Source organism: Mesoplodon mirus, assembly GCF_964341445.2.
Source record: "Mesoplodon mirus genome assembly, chromosome: 7".
NCBI lineage: Eukaryota > Metazoa > Chordata > Mammalia > Artiodactyla > Ziphiidae > Mesoplodon > Mesoplodon mirus.
Window position 1 is genome coordinate 14912613 of NC_138983.1, and position 19795 is coordinate 14932407.

At 38.9% G+C, this 19795-nt stretch overlaps 1 protein-coding gene across 10 annotated transcripts in view; it reads left to right on the forward strand.

Annotated features, from left to right (window-relative positions):
- Positions 1 to 325: 325 nt before the first annotated feature.
- PHF21A (PHD finger protein 21A) overlaps positions 326 to 19795 on the forward strand; it is a 195422-nt gene continuing 175952 nt past the window's right edge. For 4 of the 10 annotated variants that reach the window (XM_082627634.1, XM_082627635.1, XM_082627633.1 and 1 more), the window contains exon 1: positions 601 to 848. The gene's annotated coding sequence lies outside the window, so the exon portion shown is untranslated. The other 6 variants (XM_082627641.1, XM_082627636.1, XM_082627637.1 and 3 more) reach the window with 5 other exon arrangements.

The window sequence follows — 19795 nt, forward strand, 5'->3', positions numbered from 1 at the left end:
CCGCCGCCGCCCCGTCGCCCCTGGGGGGGACCGTGCGCCCCGGAAGCCATGGGAGGAGGCGCGGGGGCCCGGGCCGGCCGCCGTACAACTCCGCCCGGCGGCCCCCTCCCTCCCCGCCGTGCCCCTCTACCCCGGCGCCTCCTCTCCCCCCGCCCTCGTCCCCGCTTTCCCAGCCCCAGTCCCTCTCGCCCGGCTCTCGGGAGCGGCGGGGGCGCGCACGGCGGCGGCGGGCCGGCGGGGCCGCGCGGCGGGCTCCCGCGCGGGCGAGTGTGTCTGGGCCTGGGCGGAGGGATCCCCGGGCTGAGGCGGCGGAGGTGCTGCGGCCCGGGGCCGGGTGGTGAATGGGCTGGTGGTGCTCGCTGCTGCTGCTGAGAGGAGGAGGAGGAGGATGAAGAGTTGGGCTTGTTTGTCTCCCACAGTTTCTCTCCTGCTGCTCTGATTTTCCCCCCACATTCCGGCCCGGGGCCTGTGTGTCTCTCCTGGAGGAGGAGGAGGATCCAGTTCCTCCCCCCACCCCCTCCTCCCCACCCCCCCTTGCCTGGGGAAGAGGAGGAAAGAAACAGCCCAGAGAGAGAGGGAGAGAGAGAGAGAGTGAGTGAGAGAGAGAGGGGGAGAAGAGGAGAGGAGGAGGAGGAGGAGGAGGGAGAAGGGAACAACCTACCATCTTAACACACTAATATCTAAAAAGTGCGAGAGGCCCAGAGCAGCAGCAGAAGCAGCAGCAGCAGCTCCAGCTTCTTCCCTCCCTCCCCATGAAGAAGAGTTCCCTCCTCCTCCTCCTCCTGCTTCTCCTGCTCAGAGTTCCTGCCTCCAGCTGCCAGGGGGGACAGCCAGCCAGCAGCAGGAGGGTGCAGTATCCCAGCTTTTCCATTCTCTCTTCTCCTCACTCTTCTCTCTTTTTTTTTTCTGGAGTAGCTCTATTTCCCCTCCCTCCCCCCTTCCCCTTCCCCCTCCTCCCTCCCTCCTTCTCTCTCTCTCTGTCTCTCTCTCTCTCTCTGTCTGTCTCTCTCTCTCTCTCTCTCTCTCTCTGTCTCTCTGTCTTGTCTCTGGTGTTTGTCTCTGGGAGGTACAGGGGCTGCTTGCTTGGAGTTTGTTTTGGGGGGAGGGAGGGGGATGGGAGGGGTGTGTGGGAGGGAGGAGGGAAAGGGGGGTGTTCTCGGCAGGACCCCCTCAGTCAACTTGAGATTTGAGCAATAACTTCCCCTTCGGGGCGCCCCCCTGCGTGCCCTTCCTATTCCTCCCCCCATAAAAAAAAGACAATGGAAAAACCTTGTCTCCCCCTTCCTCCCCTCTGCCCTCCACCCCTCCCCAGGATAAATTGGAAGTAAGTTTATGAGCAGCTTCGGGAGCCTGGGCGCTGAGTGCTGGGCCGGAGCGGGTGACAGAGGCGGCGCACCGGGGGTGGCGGGGAGGGGGCGTCACATTGTCCCGGCGGGGGGCCGGGGAGGGGGCCGCCGGCGGGGGCGGGGGGCGCGGAGCCTCGTCCGCCCCCTTGGGCTCTCCCTCCGCCCAGGGGTGGTCGCCGGGGCTCTTTCACTACCCCCTCCCCCCAGGATGATGTCGGGGGGAAGTTTTTATTATGGTTATTTATTTAATTTTTTTTTTTTTTTGAAAACCATCTTGTTTGGTGACTGAGGGATCTGGTTTAAAAAAAAAAAAAAAAGCTGCGGCTGCTGCCGCTGCCGGGCCCGTGTGTGTGTGTGTGTGTGTGTGTGTGTGTGTGTGTGTGTGTGTGTGTGTTGGTGCATTTGTCTTGGGTGGCCGGAGCAGCGTTGGGGAAATTCCGCTTATTCTTCTTCTTCTGCAACTTGTTATTCCGGAGAGTGTGCCAGCACCCCTCACCCTGGGGCCGGTCCTCCCGCACTCGCCCCCGCATCCCGCGGCCGCGGGGCGCCCCCGGGACCCTGCGCTGGCCAGGGCCGCCAGGCCGCTCCAAGAGGGGCCGCAGCCGCCCCTCCCCCGCTCGCGCCCCCGCCGGGGGGAGGGGCGCGCGGAGTGGGACTCTTTCCGTTTGGTCCAGCCCCGTCGTGCACGCAGTTCCCAACACTTCTCGTCATCCTCTCTTTGGTCTCTTTATTCTGCTGAGCGGTGCTGTTAGGATTTCTTTTTTTCCCCTGACCACGTTCGCGATGGTGGGTAGCAGCAAGGTGGCCCTGGCAGGGGAGGGGTTGATGTCGAGATTGGGCACCGGGGGAAGAATGTCTCCTTTCAACTTTGTGACTTGCACCCCCGGAGAAGGCCACACGCCGGTTGTGGGGTGCAGATGTGCTGAGAGTGATTTCTAAGTAGTTGAGTTGTTGAGATGAGGGGTACGGCTGCTAATGGTAGGCAGGTTTTGTTTTTATTGGTGAATCTGGTGTCATCATATTCCGGTGATATGTTGAAATATTCTTTGTTTAGGTCTTGAAGTAGAGGATCTTACTTTTCACGTCCACATTGTGTTGTTTTTAAATGATGTCTCTGCAAGTATGGCTTTCTAGAATTTCAAATGTGAGTTAAGGTCTGGGCGTATGCGGGCCTCAGCACTGGCCTTGACAGTGAACTTTGTGACTGTGTTTTGGATTTCAAAGATTTGCCCCATAACTGGGGTGCGAGCTGTGCATTTTTGTTAGTAGTAGGTGTCAGGAATGTAGATGCTTGAGGTGGGGACGTTAGAGAAGGAGGAACATTTATATATTAATAATTGATAGCTGAATATTAGAAACAGATTAATTTGGGCTGATGAAAAAAAATTTTTTTAAGCAGTTATGCACTCTAGGAAACCTTTTCATAGGCACACTTTTTAGGGGTTCTTTAGGGCACAGAGCTTGAATATCTTCTTTTAGAGAGGTTACTCACCAACATCTGTAGGTTCATTGAGGGCCTGATAAGGGGACTGAAACTGGGGCTATGACATCTAAGTGTACTTTTCCGTGTTGATGTTGTTTGTTTACATCTGATGTTCACTCACGTTTGGGCAGTGGAAATAAATAAGTCAGATTTTCTTTTGGTTTTTGAAGACTAGCTCTCTCCCCCCCCCTTTTTTTTAAGTTTCACAATTTACTTGGTTTCACAGCGTTGTAGGAAACTGTTACTACATTTTTACTGGAAATACTATTATTCATTTTGATTTTGGTAAGTTCTTTTCTATTCTTTTTTCTGTCTCTGTATATGGAATCTACATCGTGGGCTCAAAACTGGCTTATTAAGGGCCATTTAAAATGTCTGAAGAATGCATTTTAAAATCTCAGGACACATCTCTTGATGGCAAAGAGGAAATTTTTGTGTGCAGTTATGCTCATGTTTATGAAAAAAATTTCTGCACTTAAAACTTTTGTAGATATACAACTATCCTTAAATGAAGAGCATAGTAATAGTGCAGAAAATTCACAAAACACAAACTTTTGGCTAACATGTTAAAAATGTTCCAGGTGTTTTTCTTTATGTCATACTTTTGCTTGTCTTAACATAATAGTATTTGCAATATGACTGGCATTGCTTGGATGGTCTTAATAGTCTTTTGCTTGAGTGCTTCTGAAGGCTTTTTAACATAGTTTTTAGCTAATTTTGCAAGCTTTATTTAAACATGTTGTACTTTGAACTCAGGCGGGTCTTTATGGAAATGGAAAAGTAACAAATTAAGACTCCTGCCTATGCCAGATTTTATTTTTAAGAGGTATAAATGATGGATGGGGCCCTATTTCTTTTAGCTGTGAAGGGTCCATCCTTTTTCCCATTCAGTCATCTGGAAAGAGCTGCGTCAGAAATACTCTTCTTCTGCTTACATGAAGAACTCTAAATGCTATCCAGCAGGAGGTGCTGCAGCAAGATAAAGGAAATCTATGAATTTTGAGGGTCTTGCTACTTATTACAGCTCTACTTAGCATCAACTAAGCAACAGGATTAACACCTTAAAGTTCCAGAAAGATTTTGAGTAAGTCCATTGAAAAGTTCCATTTGCCATTTGAAACAAATTTTTGACTGCTTTTTACCTGCTTACAATATTACACAAAGTAGATTGCTTATTGTGGATAGCTTAAGGATGCTGCCCTGAGGTACAGAGTGCTGTTAGAATTATTTTAGTTTGAAGAGGGGTTATTCTCATATTGGTGAGTGGGGTGTTGAACACATTTTTAAAAATTATGTGCAATGGATGGCTGTAAACAAAAGTAGTTGGTATGACTTGGGACTTTAGGCTTTATGGTCATCCCTATAATGTTAATACAAGTGGGATATAGAGTACTTGAACTATTGGAAAGGGAGATATTGTATGGAAAAATTTTTAGACTTTTTGTGTTTTTTTCCTCCAATCTATGGACAGTGTTCCTAACAGATAAATTCTTAGGCACTCAGCGTTATAAATACATATGGTTGATGTATTTGAGTTGGCCTCCAAAGACTGAGATTCTTGAGCTAGAAGTAAAGTTCTGTTTGTGGGTATGGGTCATTGCTGATATGTCCCTTAGTAACACTTAACAATAACTGCATAAAGATGAAAGTATTTTTGTAGCATTTATAGCACATGTCCTTTGAAAGTCTGTTAGTGTTAGGTGAATTGATTTATCACTGGAAATATCATGCTACTGCGGTGGCTTGTAAAGTTTTATGTCAAAGTTTAAAAACTTGGGAATGTGTAGAAAATTTGATGAATCTGCCTTGAATTTTGTTTGTTTTTTAGGAATAATACTGTACTTTTTTCTCAATAAGATCAAATGAGATAATACATGTGAAAGTTCTTTGTAAATTGCCAGAAACCATGCAGATGTTAAGTTGTTGAGATAGGTGGCTAATTAATACGTGGACAGAAGCTTCTGTCTTTAAAATACGAACTTTCTCCATATCATTTGGGAAATGAGTGCCTTAAAAGTGCACCCAGAACACTTTATGAATTTTTTTTTAAATACTGCTGTGGTTACCAAAAAGCTCTTTGTTACAGTTTTGAAGCTTTGTTTAAAAAATGCTGCCTAGGCAGTTTCCCTTAATTCAAAAAAAAGATCATTTTTCCTTTTGTAGATCCTGTGAAATGTGTATCCCCTGTTAAAGTTTTTGTTCATTTCACCATTGATGTGATAGTAGTTGATTTTAGTGATTATTTAAGTTCCCGGATTCTTCTATAGACTCTTATTAACACACAGAGTAACAGATGTCACAGTTAATATTTTGATTGTTTTAACTGATCCTGCTAACTTTATGAAAAATTCTTACTAACTAAACCTTTCAAACTTGTTTCAAAGTGAAAAAGACATATTTGTATCATTAGTATTAGGTATATGTGTGTATCATTTTTGTTTTTCTAATTTAGAGGGATGCGTGAGGAAATGACTACTCAAATCTAGAGGAGTGCACTGAAATATTTTTTGTGTAAAAATAACCCAGAAGTTTAAAACTCAGAACTTTGAGTTCTGGCCTTCTTAATAGACTCTGCTCACCTATTTGGACTAAGGTAAAATGACATATAGATAATTGGGAGTCCCTATGTTTATGAGCATATCAAAAGATAGAATACCCTAAATTTTAGAATTGACTGCTCTTTATGAAATAACCTCAATTAGAAATGAAATGTAGAAACTTGCTTCGGTGACGGGTGAGAAAAACATTTAACTGTTTAGATAAAAATGAAACCTCTCAGGGTAATATTAACGTTTTCATCCTGCAGACAGTGAATACTAAAGCTTTTTTTAAGGAAATACTGACATTAAGGTTATATTAATGTGCTTTTAAATTTTGTGTCCTTAGTATTTTATTGCCAAAGTCTTTTGTATTTAATTAGTATTGAAAGGGAGAAAAGGAAGGGATTAAAGTTTTAGGTCTCTAACCTTTGACAGAATTCCTTTATATCTATATTCAGAGCTGATTTCTTGAAACGTGTTTGAATTTTCGTATTAATTTGTCATGGGAAATATTAATGATTTATGTTGACTTCTCAGAACTTTTGTACATGGGCTTTTTTTGTAGGCCCTAAGTATTCTTTAGGAGCATAGCAGTGCATTTTGATCACTTTAACTTTACCAGGTGTGTATTTTTGCTGCCTTGAGGTGTTTTGTTTTGTTTTGTTTTGTTTTTAAAGAGGTAATATATTAACACTGCATTAAAAGTATTGTAGATAATTATTTCTTAAATAGCATATGTTTCCTTCTTTGTATATTTGTGTGTATATGTGGCCATACTGTTTTGTAGGCTTTCATATCATCTTATTTGTGTATTGAATTTCTGAACAGTTATCTTTTGTGAGAATGCTGAAATAGACCTTTAAGAATAACTTTTATATTGCTTGTCTATCAATTGAGTCTTAAACTGTAATGGTGGTGAACTCTTCCCTTTTAGAGATAATATGTGAGTTTCAGTCATCCTTTGGGCTTTTCTAAGGCACCTTTCTTACACTGGACACTTGTTTGGCAGTTTGAATGCCTCTCTGCTTCTCTCCCTCCAATACACTGCAAACTGTACACCCCCCACCCCCTTGCTAAATAAAAAAATAGTGAGCAGGTCTCGGCTGAAGGAAACTATTCCTTCCTATATTTTGGAATCATCTATGGAAGTGTTTTTCTGCTTTTTAAAGTAGACAAAAAAGTGAACCGGTAATTTGGAAATAGGAAAGGGATGGGGCCTAACAGGTTGATGATCTAGGCTTTATTTTGACTCTGTTTGTGGGCCTAGGGGAGAAAAATAACTTAAACACAGAAGCCAGAAAGATGGGTTTTGTTTTATTGTTTTGGCTGCATTGAGAATACAAACTGTCAGTACTTGAAGAGAAGGAGCAGCAGAAAGGAATTGATTTTTTTCTGCTGCAGATCCAAGTATTGTTAACCATGTGCATCTGTAAAGCAGCATACTTACGTATTAAACAGTAGTTGATTCTTTTACTCAGTTAACAGTCAGAACCCTAAACTCTTTTTTTAAAATTTTAAATAAGTACCCCAAACTTCAGAGTTAATGACAATAATTTCCTGATAAAAGTGGGTGATAGTAACCATGGCAACTGCTATCTCTGGCCTTATGGACAGTATGTTGTATTGATGAAGCTTCAGATCCTATAGTAGCCTGTCACTTTTATGGTGAAATGTAGTAGCTTGTGTTGCAGGTGATTTTTAGCTGGATTATGTTAAATTTGTGTGCCAGCTTATCTTTCCTTGTTAGGAATTTCTTGGACTGTATTCCACAGCATGTTTGTGAAGGTGCTGTTGCCTGAAAATAACCCACCACCTGTGTTAGGCCTCCTGATGCAGATTGCACTTAGTTCTTTCCCAGCCTCCTCCTTCAGTCTTGCAGAAAACAGGGGTGTGTGTAGAAACTATATAAATAAATTACAGCTCAAAGTTGTCTAATTGGGTTTGGACATGTTATTGATAGCTTAAAAAAAATTTTTTTTTTTGGAAGACGTCAGTGGATGAGAGAAATGGAATTTTTTCCCCCTGAGTGTTCTTTTCACACGTGTGTGTGAAACGAAGGGTGAGGAGTGGAGAGGGTAAATATTGAGTAAGGACTTGACAAAAGAGGAACTTAAGTATTATTCGTTTTTTTGTTGTTGTGTGTGTGTGTGATGGTGGTATGTGTATAACTGTAAGAATACATTTCCTAATGGGCAGTATTAAAGTATGGGAAATGTTTTCTTATGAGAATTTCCTTCAAGAAAAATTATTCATAAAAACATAACTTGAAAGACTGTTAAGAGAAAAGCTGGTAGAACAATTAAAACTTTTTTTGGGAGGTGGGGAATAGAAAGCTTTGAAACTGATCAGACTTAAAAAATTGTTTTAAAAATTGTGTCTTTAAAAATTTTAACACATCTTTTTGCTTTTTAAGGATTTCTTTTATATGCTTATCCTGTATAAGGTTTTTCTAATGTGAAAATGTTGATCTAAATGTTAATTGATACTTTTTCCAGTATATGCTGAAGAATCTGTGCTAGGGCAGAGAACAACCAAATTTTATCTGGATTTGACTAGGCCCTGATAGTAAGATCTAGTCAGATTGTGCTAGATAGTTCAGTTTCTTGAAACTTACTGTGATAGGGGGAAGTGGTTTACTTACTACAAGTCCCACGATGCATTGCGGTTTTTTCCTAACTCCAGAATAGAGCATTGCATGCTGGGACCTGTAGTTGATTTAAACAGCACAGGGAACCCTTCTCTCCTGTCTACTCCATTTTATACACAGCTTCCCAAGCCTCTAAGAACTTTCTGCTAAGTAAAGTTTGATTGCTAATATCATGGTTATTATGCTGCTGATATTCTAAAGTGAGTCTTCAGAAACACCCTAGTGTATTAGTTTACCTTAGATGAGTTGCTGTTTTTGTAAGTCAGTTACTGTAAGATTTACATGTAAAATAGCGTACGTATGTATATATAGTCAAAACTTGACTTCGCAATTGTACATTTTTTTTTTGTCTGTGATGATATAGGTCCCTATAATTACAGCATTAACTGATTGCTAGTGTGGGCATTAGAATTAGAAGACTATTATTGTGGGGCCGGATATGTATGCTGTTCTCTTTTCTTTGAATGGTGACAATTATTCAGTGAAGTTGGACGGAAGGGTTTTTTTGGTGCCAGTATTTAAGCTCAGAGTTTTTTATTCTTCTGTAATGATTGTCAACATCTTGAATCTCAGTATTCTTTAAATGGAAGACAGAGTCCTGAAAATAAATGTGATTTTCGTGTAAATTTAATACTCAAAGGTATAGGCTGGAAGGTAGAGAAAAAGGGCAGGTTTCTTTAATAATTTGTTTATATTTTCATTTGTAAACTGAAAATTTCTGTCCCTTTGAGGGTTCTGATACTTTCACTTTATTAACTACTGTCCGTGTTGTTGCGGGGACTAAACGTTAAAATCTGTGAAAGTGCTTAGCACGGTTTCTGGCTCATAATGCAGGCTCAGTAAATAGTTATGGAGTTAGCGATGGTAGTGGTAGTGGTGGTTATTGTGATTTAAAACATATTATGCTTTACATGGTTTTCCTTTCTTTTTACGTTATGACTTGATCAGAAACCCAGGGTGTTCTAACAAGGCCTTGAGAGTTTTGGCCTATGATAATGATGTGGCACTTCCCTAGAATTTTTTGCTGTACTTAAAACGTCTTTGCACCTCAGTTTCTCCCTCAGTGATAGATGCCCAAAGTCAGACAACCAGCCAGTAGCAGAATTTTCACCAGTATTCAGCTCTGCCTATTCAGTACTCTTTGCCATTGTGCCATGGCCTTTGGTTGACTTTGGAGAGTTCAAAAGATAATGAAAATTTCTTTGTTAATAATGTTTGCACCGTTAGGACATCCAAACTAGTTGATTAATGAAAATAAGATGCTGCAAAAATGTTCCTCGTGTCACGGTGTATGTAACCTTGGAAAAATTCTGTTGTGTTTAGAAGCATGAACCAGTCTATCACCACAGTTCACAGTGTTACAGGATTGATGTATTGGAGACCAGTGAGCAGCCCCAGAAAGAAAATGTAGTTTCAGGTCTGTGGGTTGTACTTAAAATGTTAGGTTCAAAGAAATCATAAGTCTTTATATTATTTCTCTCTTTTAGGACACTAACTTCTTTTAGGCTCTTGAGATTGTTCAAGGATATTTTTATCTACATGGTTTTTAGCTTTTTGAGAAGGGAAAGGGACACCTGGGAATACTGAAAAATGTAAGCATAAGTTGTGGTTTGTGTGCCTTAGTTTGAGTGTATGTAGAATCAGGGAAGTGTCTTTCTTATCTGCTTCGCCAGTCTCTATTCTAGCAGAGTTCCTCAAATGTTGTTGCTGAGGGCTGCTGTGTTTATTTAAGGAAACTCTGCCTTTAGTAGTAATTATTTAAGTACTTGTTTATACAACAACCCATTCCACTATAATAATACTAACCTTTTTTTCCTCACAAACGTGAACTGAAACTTGTTAATGTCTGTATACTAGACATGAGATAGATTCTTTAGCTGTGTCATAAATTTATGGTATCTGGTCTGATATTCTTCCACATTATGAATGGTTTTATTTACTTTATGTTAACTCGTCTTTTCAAGATGTAATATTAAAATGAAATTAATCAGTGATGACAAAGATGTTAAATTCAAAGGGCTAAATGTAAGGGAGAAGACGGTCTCTGGTATTAATTGGCCAGTACAGGAAGTTTGGATGAATTCTGTTCTACATTTTATAGTGTGCACACTTGTGTGATTCCTGAAATACTGCAGTTAGAAATAAGGAGAGTAAAACTGGGCAGCCGTGTGTAATTATCTGTAGAGCTCTCTGACACACCTAAATTATTGGGCGCAGTTTTCTGTCTTTCTTTAAATGAAATGTCTGAGACCAATGTAAATGAAATGGTTGTGATGGTGTCAGAGGACCTGGCTTTAAGACCAGTCCTGTTACTAGCTGTGCATTTGAGAAATTCATCCTAGCCGGGCTTTAGTTTTCCCAGTACTGTAGTAAAATGGGGATAATGGTAAAAGCCTGCTTCACTATGCTGCTAACAGGATTAGATGAGATAATACTCATGAATGTACTTTATAGACTAAAGAAGTATCGATACATATAAATTGAGTTTTTAATCACTAATAGATGGCTGGATTTTAAGATATTTGTCTATATTGTGTTAACAATGTTAATATTTTTAAAAATTTAAATATATGAGTTAGAATCATAATTGGTGATCTAGATCCCCCCACCCTCCCACCATGGGCAACAGACAAGTTCTTAACATGTGTTTACAGTGTAGTTCTTGACAACATGCACTGATGCCTTTGTGTGTATATATCATATATATAAAAATATCACAAATGTACTGGTGTGTTACAGTAATGAAAAGTTTCAATTATGGGTTTTTATGTTAAAAAATATTTTTATGTGTTAATATACAAACATACACAAATATGCATATTTGTTCTTAGAGAAATGACATAGGTATAAGACTTTAAATGTTTGGCAAGTTGTGAACAGTTTTTGTATTTTAAAGTTATCTGTTATAATATTATTTATAATAATTAACATTTGCTGAGTGTTTATTATGTTTAGTACTAAGCCTTTTTACATAAAGGATCTCATTTAATTTTAATCCTCACAGCAATATTCTGAGGATTTACTGTTATTATTCTACTCCCATTTGACAGATGAGGAAATGAAGGCTTCCCTGGGATAACATAGGTAGCAAATCATACAGTCTTACCTCAAGCCCAGGTTTGATTCCAGAGCTCCTCCTCTTAAGTGTCTATAATGCTGTACTAATGCTGTGCAATTCCCATAGAAACCTAGCAAGTGAATTACTAAAGAAGTTTTTCAATCTACTGAAATGGCCACAGCTATGACATATCATTTTAAGAATGTTTCATCTGATTTTGGTTGGGTTAGGTTGAATGTTTTGGAAGTAGTAAGCACTGGAATGGATTGGAAATGAAGGCATTTGGGATAGTGTATGTCCTGTCCATCATTGTATGCCCATTGCCAAGCACAGTGTCTATTGTGGAGTGGGGTCTAATACCTATTTCTTAAAGGTTGGAATTTGGGCACGGGAGCATGATAGGTTATTATATACATTTTTTTAGTAGGTGCAGATAGATTACATTGGCTATTTCAATTAGTTCTTATTTAACTATCAACATTTTAGAGCGTTTGATGTTAAGTGTCCTTTCTTTTAATATTTAATGTTATTTTAATACTTTAAAACTATTAAAAGGCAGAGCATCGGAGTTATAAAAGTAATACTTGCTATATAGATATGTGTAAAGTAGAAGACTAAAGTTATCCCATTCTCCCCTACTTAAAAATTTTCCTGTGCATTTAACTATGTATAATGTATATGAGTTTTCAAAATAAGTAGAATTATACCATAATACTCTCTTGAAGTTTACTTTTTTCAGGTGGCTATTTAAAAAACTTGCTTGTTTTTGAACATAAGGCTCAGGTGGGAAATGGGAGTGAGGTTGGAAGGAGAGAGGTGGGTAAGATTTGTACGTTAAGATTATAAATCTAATGCCCTAGACTGATTATTGCCTATGGGGCAAAAAGCATTTTAAGTTCTTTTTACTTGCACCTAATGCCTTAGAAATGGCCATTGTTATTAAAAATATTTTAAAGTCTCAACTGATGTAAAATGACAACCTTGTTTTCTGTGCTGCACAAGAAATTTAGAAAGTATCATTTCAGAATTAAATTCTGCTAGTTTATTCTGGTAGCTATTTATAAAGAGATCAGTTGTGGTTTCAGATAACTTTTTTTTTTAAAACTGGTAGTCTCTCTTCCTGGTTTTTAGGAAGGATTCATTCAACATTTTCACAGTAAAGTAGAGTTTTAAAACCAAGAAAATGCTTGTGCTGTTTTAATTAATAGCGGCTCAAACCAGTACTGCTTAATGGGCATCCAGATATCCTGCCCAGGAATTAGTTCTTCATATGAGTAGCGTTGGTGGAACTCACCTTCATCCCTATCCCTACTTACTCAGCCACCTTCAAATGCTATACTGCTAACCTGGCATTTTTTAAAGCAGTAAAAAAAGGGGAAAAAAAAGGTAAATTATTGGAAGTGCCGATAATTTATTGATTGCCAATAATTCACTTTTCTGGTGTTACATATATTTAAAAAAAAGCATGCTCGACATTATAATCTGCATTAAATATCTTTTGATTCTGGCTTTGAGAGTTTTGACTTGTTGATAAGGTTGTTATTCACAATTCACCTTTGTAATTTTTAAATTAAAAAATTTTATTTCATAGGTAATAAGTTTTTCATTATAGAAGTTTAAAAAAATTCTAATTCTAGAATGCGCTCCTATCTAAGGTGATTTATACTTCTTTAGACCCGTATTTAGTGAAGTGCTAAAGCATGGCCTTAAAATTCTAAGAATTGGATCTGGTAGGGTGTAGCAGTTAACTAGTTTTAACAAGCCATGTTAAGGTTATTTCTTTTTTTTTTTTTTTTTTTGCGGTATGTGGGCCTTTCACTGTTGTGGCCTCTCCCGTTGTGGAGCACAGGCTCCGGACGTGCAGGCTCAGTGGCCATGGCTCACGGGCCTAGCCACTCCACGGCGTGTGGGATCTTCCTGGACTGGGACACGAACCCGTGTCCCCTGCATTGGCAGGCAGACTCTCAACCACTGCGCCACCAGGGAAGCCCAAGGTTATTTCTTGTTGGTAGCATTCATGTGTGCTTTTCATTTTGTGTGGCTCAGACCATGCTCTAGACACTATTTTATTATTTCTCATGATAATTTTATAAGTGTACAAAGGGCTCAGTTCATGTCATGGATGGTAAAACTGAGGCAGAGACAAGAATTTGAGTAAGTTAATAGCAGAGCCTAATTTTCCGACCTTCTTATTCTGGTTTTGGTCTTCTTAACCTGTAGTATCCAAACTTTTAAATGTTATGGCCCCCAGTAAATGTATACTTAGATATAATTTACTGAACCTAGTATTTTGTGTATGTTGTAAAACATGCAGGACAGGAAATTAGAAATTTTTAAAAGGATGAGATTTAAAATATAATTTGTGTTTCTTCCCACGGTCCTCTTCTTTCCCCCGGGTGGGCACACCCACTTGGAGACTAGCAGTGGAGATAGACTATTCTTCTGCAGAAGAGGTAGCCATGGGGACACCTGGAGGACCGTTGGTACAAGGTGTGGGGCTTTTAAGTTGGAGCGATCTTTTACAGCTTTTTAATTTTAAAGAAACAGCCTTTCTTTCTGTGAAGGCTGAATGGTGGAGAGAGTAAAGGCCTTGAGAGAGGTTAGCTTAAAAGACAAAAATATAGGCCTTATTTATTTTCTTCAGAGTTGTCCAAAGGGAAAAGGCTGGCCTACCCTGAGCTCCTGCTCCCACTGTGGAGATGGCAGTGGCTTTTTCTGTTGTTGTCAGGCAGTTTATAGAACGCAGGATAGCTTGGTAAGCGTCTTCTCTGTGCCTGATATGACGTAACATTGTGGAGTATGCAGCATGCATGTTAAGTACAAGTGGTTGTATTTGGCTTGTTGCTGCAGCATTTTTGAGGCTATCTTAAAAAGCAATTATCACTCGATAGAGTTGGATATGTGCAAATTATTGAAATCATCATTTCATGAAGACCAAACTTTGTAACTTGAATTATCCTGTTTAGTATTTGTTTACTCCGCCCCCCCCCCCCCCCCGGAGCAGAATTCTTTTTCTGAAAGGAACAGATGCCGTTAGCTTATCAGGACCTGATACTAAAAAGCCCACAAAAATCTTTGTGCTGCTTATTTTCTTTATTTAATCTATATGCAAAGCATATTGTAATTATTGCTGTTAGAGGGTTTTAAGGTGATGGTTCCTCCCCACCCTTTCTGTGCTCAGGGGAGATAGATCAGGAATGCCAAATTGACAACTTGGTATAAAGAAATAATGACCACTGAAATAAAACAGGAGTTCAAATAAAAAGCAAACCAGATACAAATGTAGAATGAAAATATCTTTTAGTAAAATGTTAGCATGCTGTACTTGGAACAGATGCCACATTAATTCAAAAGAGAGCCCAGAAAATGTGGCAACTTTACGATGTCAATGGAGGGAGCTGCAGTAGTTCCTGTTCTCATTGTGTCAGGTTCTTAGTACCTCCAGGTCCAGTCCTGTTTTTCTATTTATTTTCTGTACATATTACATGTTAGCATACAAATATTAAATCCATGCTTAATATTTTTGTTTGTTATTAGTTAAATACATAGTCATATTAATAGATATTAGTATAAAAGCCCAATAACTTGTAATCCAACAGTAATGATTCTTGTTTTAAATATGCATATCAACATTTGTAGAATCTGAGGCAAAAATGGGCTTTTCTACGCACCCTTCAAGGCACATTTATGATAATAAGGTAGTCTAAGAATTGAGACTTTCAAAGAGGCTTACTGCTTTTTGAATGTGGAATTTGGACAAGTTACAAAATTATGAGAATTTTGCATTTTTTTCTCATTTAAATTTGTAGTTATCATTGGACATTTGTTATGATTTTTAAGTAGCTTAGATTCATTCATTCCTTTTGCTGTGTTTTTTATGGTGTTTGGGAAGAAGAAGAAAGGGTGATGGAAGGGTACGATGCACACTTGGGTACTTACAGAGTGACATTCATTTTATAGAAGATTGCACAGGGACATCTCTGAGTTGCCTGTAACTTGCAGTGCATGGTTAGTGTGTCTGGGTGTGGAGGGAGATGGGCTGGGGGCCCTTAACCTGATTTACAGTGTGCCACTTCCTGAGCAGTGCAGTGATCTCATCACTAGGGGCCTATCTTCTGTGCCTGTAAAGAAGTCTGGTGCGCATGCTTAGAAAAGCACTACTGGTTTTCTCTCAGTCAAAGCATGAAGGCTTACAATTTACTCATTTTGTGAAAAGGTTAAAAGTTTTGTCTTCATGCCATTCAAGACAAGGGAAGTTTTCAGCATGGCAGTAGAGTACAGTGGTCAAGAGCATGGGCCAGCCTGCATAGGCTCAAATCCTGGCTTTGCTCTGTGCAATCTGGATTTGTAGTAGTTCTGTGACAGTGGCCAGATCACTTCACCTGCTGTGCCTCTGCTTCAGTTTCTTCATCTGTAAAGTATGGATACATAATAGTACCCTTTTTCTGCGGTTGTTACGAGGAATAAATAAATGCCTGACACGTAGTAAGCACTAAATAAATGGTAGCTATTGTTAACTGTTATTACTTAACCTTACTTCTGGATTCTTCGTCTCTTCTCAAGGCTTGAGACAAATGTTGCATAGCGGGGAAAGAGCCTGAGCTTGGAGGTCTGACCTCTGGTTTGGAATCTTAGTGCAACCACTTAAAGTTGAGTGTGTGACCTTGGACTAATTATTTAAGCTCTTTTCAAAAAGGATGTCTCCTGTACATGCTGTATAACAAGCATTGTGCTGTTTACTTGGACTTCATTTTCTTTACTGATGACATAGGGATGATAATACTATCTCTTTGGATTGATATGAAGATAAAATGGGGAAGTCTTAGGACACTTTATAAGCAATAGCTTCTATTATCATTGCTATTGTTAACAGTCCCTCTAAAAGTTTATGGGAGAAGACTAAATACGGAACAACTTAGGTAGAGAGGAGAGTTTTCTTCCTGAAACGTCATTAGAAAAGGTATGGATGGGAAAAGTGATTTAATGAGTTCTTGTTTGTGAAAACTGCTGAGAGAAATATAGAATACATGGGAGGGTGTCAGTTATTACAGAGACTTTAAAAAGTATTTTCAGGGCACTTTATATTTATTAAAACTCTTAGCGATAAAAGATTTTTTTGCACCAAGATACTGGTGTTTACAGTAGGTCACTTAGCACCAAGGCAGTAGTAGATAAGGCATTATAACTCACAAGTTCAAAATACTAATCAGCTGGTCAGTCCATTGGGTCTGTGGCTCAGGACAAATTGCTTGTGTTTGTTTAACCCTTGAGAACGTATGCTTGGTGTAAGAACTAATGGAAACAAATGTAGAACCCCAGAGATATAAAAGTGGCATACAAATGCTTTCTAGTAATGATGGACACAGTTTATTTGCCTTCTGATTTTGAGCATTTTTCCTTTGTGAAACTTCCTCTCATCTGGTGCCTAGTCTTTTCTTATGGTAATTGTTATTTTCTTTCTATATTTAATCATCATATATTACCTATATTGAGCCTAGAAACTGGGCCTGAGAGCAGGTTGATTGTGAGGAAAGCTACACTTTAAGTCCCTGCCTTACAGTGATCTCAGAATTAAGACTTTTTTGGGTAAAGAATTTGAGTTTTTAATATATTTTGAGGTTTTTTAAATGTATTTTTGAGTTTTCAATGTATTCATTAGTATGTAGGTATCTGTAAGTGTATCTATAGGTATGTATGTCTCTATCTGGTAAGTGAAACCAGTCATTGAGGGAAGGGGAATGATCATTAAGTATGAAATATAATTAATCTTATTCATTTACTGTCAGTTTAGATCTGAAACTTTTTTGGTCTTTGGTCTGTATAGTTTTTTTCCTGAGATTCAACAAGTGTGTTTGAATATAGTATATGTTACCACTAGTGAGCATTTGAGTTAAAAATAGAATAATAGCTTCCATTAACTTTTTGTTCTCATTTACCCAGCTGCACCATTTGATAAAGGCCTAGTAGGTAGAAGTATTTAGTATATTTTGTTTTATTTTTTAATAAATTTATTTATTTATTTTTGGCTGTTGGCTTCGTTGCTGCGTGCGGGCTTTCTCTAGTTGCGGCGAGCAGGGGCTACTCTTTGTTGTGGTGCGCAGGCTTCTCATTGCGGTGGCTTCTCTTGTTGCAGAGCACAGGCTCTAGGTGCACAGGCTTAAGTAGTTATGGTACACGGGCTTCAGTAATTGTGGCGCATGGGCTTAGTTGCTCCGCGGCATGTGGGATCTTCCCGGACCAGGGCTTGAACCTGTGTCCCCTGTATTGGAAGGCGGATTCTTAACCACTGTGCCACCGAGGAAGTCCTACTATATTTTATTTTGTCTGTGTTCCTAAAACATTGTTTCTGCTTTCCGAGCAGAAATTCCAACAAGTTTGTTCTGATAAAGTGCTGTACTTTAGCTCAACAAATATTTTTAAAAATAAAGCAATTTTAACTTTTTCAATTAAAAAATTATAATACTACTTTACAATAGCTAGAGTAAGTCAAGCTTTGTAGTTTTAGAATTAGCATAGCATGTGTACTGTGTTTTCTTTATTTCAGCCTGTATGCAGGGCCTATAAAAGTTGCTTCTCTTGGGTGACTGGAATTGTAAAAAGTTTAGAAGTGTATTTCATTTTAACAAATATAGGAGTTAGAAGTGGACCCTGTAGCCTCTTTGGGGTTGATTTAAAGAATTACACAATTTTGAAAATCATTTTATCCCTGCCTGATTTGTAAAAGGTGGGCTACTTATGACAGGCCTGAACTCCTGTTACACTTGTGCAGGAACCTGTCCAGTTCATGATGCATTAGCTACTTTGTAGAGAGATGCTGCCATCGACCCTCCATTGCTTTTCCTCTCCCCTCTTCTTGACAGTCTTTTATGTCTGTACTGTGCCTATGCTATTCCCTGTCTGCTGTGCATCACTCCCTCCAAAGCAACCACCATCTTACTCTATTTCTCTTCAAAACAAAACATCTATGTAATTATTAGTTTTTAAACAGAGAGAGCTGTTATCAATACCTTAAGGCTTAACAGTTTGTGGACCTCTCCATTTTGGGCCCTCAGCCAGCAGTTGGATAATAGCTTAAAATCACTTCCAAAGTAACTGAGTATTTGTGAAACATTTCATGTCTGGACTAAGGGAGAGAATAGAAAAAGACCTTTTTACCTCAAAAGTTGCTGTATTTTCTGGTAGGGGGTGAGATGGGATCATAGAGGGGGAGGGGGAAGCCTTGTTACTTAACTAAGATAAAGGAAATAGGAAGCATTAATTTGTTAGATTGCCCTTTGTAGTCCTATGGGCCTAATTGGAGAAAGAAAATGGAAATGTTGGTGTTGCTCATTCTGAAAGTATTTTGATTTATTAGTAGAGAGAGGGCTAGTAGAATTTCTTTCTTTAGTTTGTAAAATACAATATATGGTTATGATACCTTGTTATTAGGCATTGATTGCTTTCATTTCATTGTTGGTATTTGCACAATAGCAGACCTATTGGGCAAGTAGCAACACATTTCAGATTTTTTTGTAGTGATTTTGAACTGTTAACTGAATTGTTTTGGTAAGAAAAGTAAAAATTGGAAATCAGTTGTAGTTACATGTAATGGCTATGTTGGTTTTAAATTTGGTGGCTTCTAAGATCTGTACCAGGCATTTAATCCATTATTCAGTTACACATAGAGAAAAACATATTTGAGACAAGAGCTTTAACTTTATAGGATTTTTAAAAAATTCTTTTTATGGAAATTTAAAAACATACACAGAAGTAGAGTGAATAATATTAACAAACCCCACATACCTGTTAACCAAACTTCAACAATTATCACTATTTTGCCAAACTTTACGGTATGTGAAACATAACAAGGAAAGTAATTTTATGTGTTTAGAACACGTATTACAAGTAGATATGTTGGTATACTCAAAGGAAAAGTATGTGTGCCAGAATGTTAACTCTTCATACACTGTACATTTAATAGTGGTAATCATCTTTTAGGATAATGTTGCTTTCATTTGTTTTTTGACTTATTGAAGATATCTGAGCCACCATCAACTTGATGGAGAACCATGTCTGCTGGAAAGACTTTAGTTCTCTTCTCTATCTTTAGAAACTCAAGATTATTAGTTTTGAATTTACTCTTCTTATGAGTTGCATTTAATTTTATGTGCACTTGCCTCTCTGCGATGTTTGTGTGGACCACTGGTAATGATCATTTCTAGAGTACGCCAGGCAATATTTAAGTCAACTTAAAGTTGGAAATCACTAAACCCTGTTCTGTACTTTATCCTGCATATTCTATTTCTAGTTTACCCAAATGTATATATTGATTGGCTAGGGAATACATAGTATAACTTGTGAAAGTTTGTTGAGGAGGGAATTTTGACTGTCTGCTATCCCTGGACCTGGTAACAGTTTTTAGGATGTTAGAACTTAAGTTATTGTTTGTTTCTCTTTGGAGGAGTAGTAAGTTGTGCGTGTGTCTCCAGTTGTGGGTCCTGTTCATTAGTAGTTACTACAAGGTGATGGTAGCCTTATTTCTAAATTTCCTTGCTTTTATTAGTTTAAATTAGACCCATAGGGGTAATTATTCCACGCTGATGCATGAGGAAGCATACATAGTCATTGGTGGTTGTGCACCTAAACCCCTGTACAGTGCATTGGAAAGATATCTTTTAACATTATGATGCTGTTTGGAATACTTGGTGAAAGGAGTGTACTTATTTAACAGGACTCTTAATA